Source organism: Oryx dammah, unplaced genomic scaffold (genome assembly GCF_014754425.2).
Source record: "Oryx dammah isolate SB20612 unplaced genomic scaffold, SCBI_Odam_1.1 HiC_scaffold_29, whole genome shotgun sequence".
Taxonomy (NCBI): Eukaryota; Metazoa; Chordata; class Mammalia; order Artiodactyla; family Bovidae; genus Oryx; species Oryx dammah.
In genome coordinates, this window is record NW_024070213.1 from 22,049,945 (window position 1) to 22,056,885 (window position 6,941).

The following is a 6,941-nucleotide window of genomic DNA, read 5'->3' on the forward strand; positions in this document are numbered from 1 at the left end:
CCAGTAGAGAATGACATGGAGTATGTCATCAAAATGGCAAAGAAAAGAGTATGAAGGAACTGAAGGGAATGAATGGGTGTTGGTTTCCAGGCCAAGGTTTGAAGGAAGGATGGACAAAGAATGGTTCAGAGAGAAGGGGAAGCTACATGGAAATGTTATTGTTCAGGCAAAGGGGCAGGAATCTCCGAGGTGCATGAAGGGCTGGATAAGAAAGAAACAGACTAGACCTGTGGGGCTGTTTGTGCTGAAGCAGATGATCGGGTTAAGGAGTTCAGTTCAGTTGCTCAGTTGTGTCTGACTCTGTGACCCCATGGACTGCAGCACATCAGGCCTACCTGTCCATCACCAACTCCTGGAGCTTGCCCAAACTCATGTCCATCGAGTCCGTGATGCCATCCAACCATTTCATCCTCTGTTGTCCCCTTCTCCTCCTGCCTTCAATCTTTCCCAGCATCAGGGTCTTTTCGAATGAGTCAGTTCTTCGCATAAGGTGGCCAAAGTATTGGAATTTCAACTTCAGCATCAGTCCTTCCAATGAATATTGAGGACTGATTTCCTTTACGATTGACTGGTTTGATCTCTTTGCAGTCCAAGGGATTCTCAAAGGTCTTCTCCAGCACCACAGGGTTAAAGGAGGAAGAAGCCATACACCGTTCCTGAATCAGGTACAAAATGGTTTTGAAACAAGTTATTCTCACCAGTTACACATGGTATCATTTGATTAAAAAAATAAAAAACAAAATACTACACATGTTATCATGTCTAGCAATAGACATGAGTTTGAGCAAGCTCCAGGAGATGGTGATGGACAGGGAAGCCTGGCATGCTGCAGTCCACGGGGTCACAAAAGAGTGACTGAACTGAACTGAAGAAGTTTAAAGGATGAAGCAGTGATGATACCTTTGGAATGGAGGAAAAGACCTCGAAACAGGAAGTGAGAAAGAGAAAGAATTAGGAGGACTCAGTAAAAAGGGGAAAAAAATAGGCTATGGAGGATTGAAATTGAGTGTGTTTTGGCCGAATCTTTTCTGAATTTTTGAGTTGGATAACACTTTAGTCCAGTATCCTTATTTTATAAATGAGGAAACCCAGGCCAGGTCAGATCTGTAAAGAAGCTGTACATACAGAATCCAGTGTTCTTGCCTGGAGAATCCCAGGGACTGGAGAGCCTGGTGGGCTGCCATCTATGGGGTCACACAGAGTCGGACACGACTGAAGTGACTTAGCAGCAGCAGCAGTGAAGTTGAACCAGGCCCTTATCTTATTTAGACAATAATGTAAGTTTTAAGGTTCAGTCACAGAAACTTCTGTAAAATTATGGGAAGATCAGAGGAAGCAGAATGTAAGGTTTGAACTCATGACTTCTGCATTCTGAGTCTAGAAAGATCTGACTCTTGGAGACCTTTGGTGGATGGAGAGTTACTTGCAGTGAGGTTAATCTGGATGGAGGGATTCAGGTCATCAAAAAGCCACTGAGAAACATGGTAGGCAGAGGATGGGGTAGGGGTTGGGGGGTTCCTGAAGTCACACCTTGCTCCTGGGGGCTCCAAGATCTGGGGATGATCAGACCTGTGTGAATGGTTGGATCTTTTCTGTAGAGCCCCACTCTGGTTGGGATCAGCTAGCTTCCCATCCAGACTCGTACTAGCTTTACACCATGTGATTCTCTGTGACCCTTCAGCCAGCATCGTTTCTCCATACCATATTATAACCAAAAAAAAAAAAAAAAAAAAAATCAAGAACTTTCCCATGGATTAGGAATGCATTTCATCTAGCTTCATTTAAAATACGTTATTAGACTTGTGTTCACAAATTTGCCCAATACTATAAATATGTATGAAATTGCAGAGGCTCCCACACCCATAGAAAGGCCAATTTTTGCACGGCTAACAGACAGAGAGAATTTTAAGTACATCCTGTTTCACTAAAGCTTAATATTTTCCCATTTTGTCTCTTCCTCCTTCTTTTTCTTACTCTGGCTCATCAACCTTCTCACCCTCGGCAATAGAAGTTTTGCTATGAGGGCTGAGCTTGGGCAGAGTTGAAGTTTTCCTCTTAAAGTGTTGCAAAAAATTTAAACTGTGATAGACTTAACAGCCCTCCCCACACACCCAACACAGCTCTCCTCTGTCAAACAGGAAACTAATGCCTGGGCTGGGTGTTTGCAGCTCTGGTTACCTTCCCCTTAGGGTCTTCCTGGTCATTCAACAAGGTTAAAAATAGTAACCACCGGAGCCAGAAAAAAGATGATTTCATTGTCTGCCCACTGCCATTAGTGGCCTGATTTGGGTGGTGGCAGATGGAGCTAGTCCTCTGACTCGGCACCTTGTGAATTCTCATATAAGGTCAAGACCGGTCCCTCCCATAGGATTGCAACACCGCAGTGCTCCCCCAGGGGCCAGCCCATCTTGGTGGTGGGGGTGGGGCAGTGAATCAGGCAGAGCCAGCTTGCCCTGCATGTGCACACACAGACACAGAGCAGGTGACACCATCATGGAAAACTGCCATCCCCTGTGGCACAGCCAGTCATGTGCAGACCTCCTGGCTCCCTGGCTTGAGAAGGCAAGGCTGGGGCAAAATCTCTCTGCCCTCTGAGTTGGCCCCTCCTGCTATGGTTTGAGGAAAATGCATCCCACCTGGACCGGCTAGGTACAAAACTTTGTACAATTTACTGAAGCCTACTTGGCCTTAGGGAGCTGTCCGAGTGACAGGTATCATAGGGACCCAGTGGTCTTCCAAGGCTGGGAGGAGAGCAAACTACTTTGAGAAGGAACAAAGGATTTGCTGGCAGTTAATCTTGGGGAATAAAGGAGAAATCAGTTTTTACACCCCACCTCCAACTGGTATGTCGCTGGTATGTGAGTTAAATCCTCCGAGCGTGCTCAGTCGCTCAGTCTTGTCTGACTCTTTGCGACCCCATGGACTGTACCCCACCAGGCTCCTCTGTTCATGGGATTCTCCAGGCAAGAATACCGGAGTGGGTTGCCATTTCCTCTACCAGAGGATCTTCCTGACCCAGGGATCAAACCCTCATCTCCTGTGTTAGTAGGTGGATTCTTTACCACTGAGCCACCTGTGAAGCCCTTAAAATTCTCCTAACAGAGGGAAATTCACAATGCTAAAAAACATCTATGTCCCTCCATAGAGGGCTTATGGTCCTCACTTTTGTTAATCTGTTACTCAGTCAATCAGGCAAGTGGGTTTTAAAATAACATCTATCTGCCTGGCACCTCCCAAAGTGTTGTGGGCATTCAGATTTATAAGACGTGTTTTGCTATCTTTGGGGACTTTAATAGAGAGAGAACTAACTCAACTCCAGTCAACTGGAAACAAAACATGCCAAGCACTCAAACTTGGCATTCCCTGGAGAATGTTGTGAAAAAAATTCATAAACCCCTGCCCTCGGGGACCTGATGGGCTAAAAAGGCAATAACAAGGAGAAATAAGTAAGGCTATATAACATGCTGAAGAGGATAATTGCTTAGGAGAAAAAGTAGCGAGGAAAAACGTGAAGTGTTGGGACCTTCCTGGTGGTTCCATTCCCAATGCAGGGGACCCAGGTTCAATCTCTGGTCAGGGAATTAGATGCCACAACTAAGTCCACAAGCCACAACTGAAAGATCCTGAATGATGCGACTAAAAATAAATAAATCAGTAAAGAACCAACAGGCTGCAACAAACATTAAAGATCCCGCATGCCACAACCATTGGTAAGAACTGGTGCAGCAAAATAAGTAAGCTGAATAAATATCTTTGAAAAGAAAGATTGGAGGTGCTGAAGAGAACACATCTGCTGATTCACATTGTTGTAATGCAGAACCCAACACAACATTGTAAAGCAATACTTTAAAGAAAAATGATTATATTGCATAATTACACCCTTTGGATAAATACATCAGGATCTAGAAATTTACCAGGGATGTCCTGGGGTGCCCATCCTGACATCTGAGACTGGAAGGCAGCACGGGTGTGGGAGCATCCCTTGCTCCAGGGATGCTCACTGGGGTGGTGGTGTGGGCAGAAGAGCACAGGCTTTGTTCTCAGCCTTGGGGACATGGGTTCAAGTCTTGCTCAACCAGTTCCTAATCCAGACATGATACTTCCTTCTCTGAGTCTCAGTTTCCTCATCTTGAAATTGGGAATACCAGCTTTTTTTTTTTTTTTTTAAAGCATAGCTGTTGTAAGAGATACACGTAAAGTTCCATTATTATTAGTGTCATGAAATTGCATGACTACGTGAAATAAAGAGATGGGCTCTGTATGGTTCTTGTGGAATCTTGTCATAAGTCTGAAGGATGTTAACAGTAGTCAAACTCATAGTTCAGTGGAGAGCACTCAGCCTGGCGTGAGTGACTAAGTGGGGACAATGGGAGGTTAAATGATGCACTGTTGACGGTAGACACTGGGGGTGAGGGTGCGGGGAGTGTGTGATGGGGTTGCACAGTCTGATCTGGGTCCTCAGGGAAGAAAGCGTTTTGAGGGCGTTGACTCCACTGCTAATGAGAAAAGGCAGGGAGCTGGTAGACGGGACATCAGCATTCAATTACTTGCTGATTCATTGATCCACAAGGCCGTTACTAGGACTGCTTAACCCATCATTTCTTTTTAACACTTATTGAGCACTTATTATGTGTTAGGCATTTTGCTTTGCCTGCACTATCTTGTTTTATTCTCATAAAAACTTTATGAAGCGTGTGCTCTTATTATATTTGTTTTGCAGAGAAGGAAACTGAGCTTTTAAGAGGTTACACAATATAGGCAGGCCTGAGGGTTAGTAGCCTCAGACGCCAAAGTCTGTGTGCTAGAACAGAATGCTATACAGTCTTATCATCTACCATCGCTTCAGTTTTGACTTCTTTATGCCTGTAAAAGTGAATTTTTAGACAGGAGATGAGTGATTTTTTTTTTTAAAGAGGGCATGGAAATGAACGTATTCATAGTACATTTTCAATCTTCCATTCACTTATAAGCAAGTTTTGTTCAATGAAAATAATATAGCACTGGGTGAGAGGAGAGATAAATTAGGAGTTTGGGATTAGCATATATTCACTACTGTGTATAAAATAGGGGAACAACAAGGACCTACTGTATAGCACAGGAACTAAACTTACTATTGTATAATAACCTATAATGGAAAAAAAATCTGAAAAAGAATAGATCCATATGTGTAAACCTGAATCACTTTGCTGTATACTTGAAACTAACATGGAACTGTAAATTAACTATGCTTCAATTAAAATGCAAAAATAATAATAATAGAACACCAACTATGCTTAGGCATGGTTGATAATTAGTGAGGACTCATATTTTTTCTTCTGGCATGTGCTATCTCAGTTCCCCGATCAGGGATCAAACCCATGCCCCTTGTCATGGAAGTGCAGAGTCCTAGGCACTGGACTAGCAGAAAATTCCCAGGTAATGAGTGAAGATTCAAACACAAAAGACCATTCTTGTCATCTACGATCTTGCAAAGGAGGAGACTGACCAGTAAATGGGTATTGTATCTCTTTGTGATGAGTGTTAAGACAGGTGTGCTTCGAAGCTGCGGGAGCTCCCAGGAGGGGTACCAAATCCTCACTGGGGCAGAGGGTATCTTCCTGGGGAAGTTGATGACTGAGCTGAGTCTTGAAGACCAGGTCAGAGGGAAGAAGCATTTCATCCAGATGGGACATTGAAGGGACCATGTGGCTGGGATGTGAGGCTTGAACACCGAGATATGATCAGATATGAAAGGCCTTGTGTGCTGCCTGAGTAGTGGGTTTGTGTTGTAGCCTAGCAACAGCAGTGGGGCGCCATGAAATGCCTTTCCATCGAGGAGAGACATGATGGTCCTGGACAGTCACTCAGAAGAGCAGAGAAGAATCAGAGCAGTGCACCTTTAGTGGGGAGGGATGACAAGATGCGGAGAGGACACAAGATAGGGAGTGACTGCAGAGATCCGGGCGAGTGGCCAGGACCAGGGCTGTGCTTTGGGCAGATTTGATTTGGGTAGAGTTCCCTCTGTCCCAAATCAGAAAACACATACTAAGCCTTCATTTTAGTGTTATTAGCATTATCCTTAAATTCAAATTGGTATTTCTAGTGTTCTTACATCAAATACCCTTTGATCATCACCAATAGAGTCTAAGTCTACAGACATGATTGAGACAGTGGCAGTTGTGTTCAAAGTTTCCACGTAGGTCATGTCATTTCTCTTCCTCTCAACCTTCTGGGATGGCTTTGATTCTTTTCACTTTAGAAGTGAAGAAGCTGAGGCTCAGAAAGATGAAGAACTTGCTCAGAGTCCTTCAGAGTGACAAAGCTGGGCTTCAAACCAAGCCCAGTGCTCTGGGTGAAGTCCCATTGCAGATTTTTGGTATTTGTTGGAAGAGCTAATTCTTCCCTTTCCTACCCACACCCATACTTTATAATTAACTGTTGGTTAATAATCTAGGTTCTTTAAGAAGTTCATTCTTGTACCCTCCAGTTCTTGTCATTGAATAAGGGTTCAGATTGTGCTGGGCACTGGACAGAAGGATTTATACTCTGTAAAATGTTGTCACCTGTGTAACCCATATTGTGTGTGTGTGTGCACTAAGTCGTTTCAGTCATGTCCGACTCTTTGCGACTCTAGGGACTATAGCTCTCCAGGCTCCTCTGTCCATGAGGTTCTCCAGGCAAGAATACTGGAGTGGGTTGCCATGCCCTTCTGCAGGTGATCTTCCCAACCCAGGGATCGAACCCACGTCTCTCATGTCTCCTGCATTGGCAGGGGGGTTCTTTATCACTAGTGCCACCTGGGAAGCCCATTACCCATATTAGACCCTCATCTATTCCTCTGAGGTGAGGACAGCATTATCTCCATCTCACAGATGAGAAAACCAAGGCTCAGAGAAGCAAAAGTCATACAACTAAGTGGTGTAGTTTACTGTTAATATTTGGAATTTATCTTTTTCCTTTTT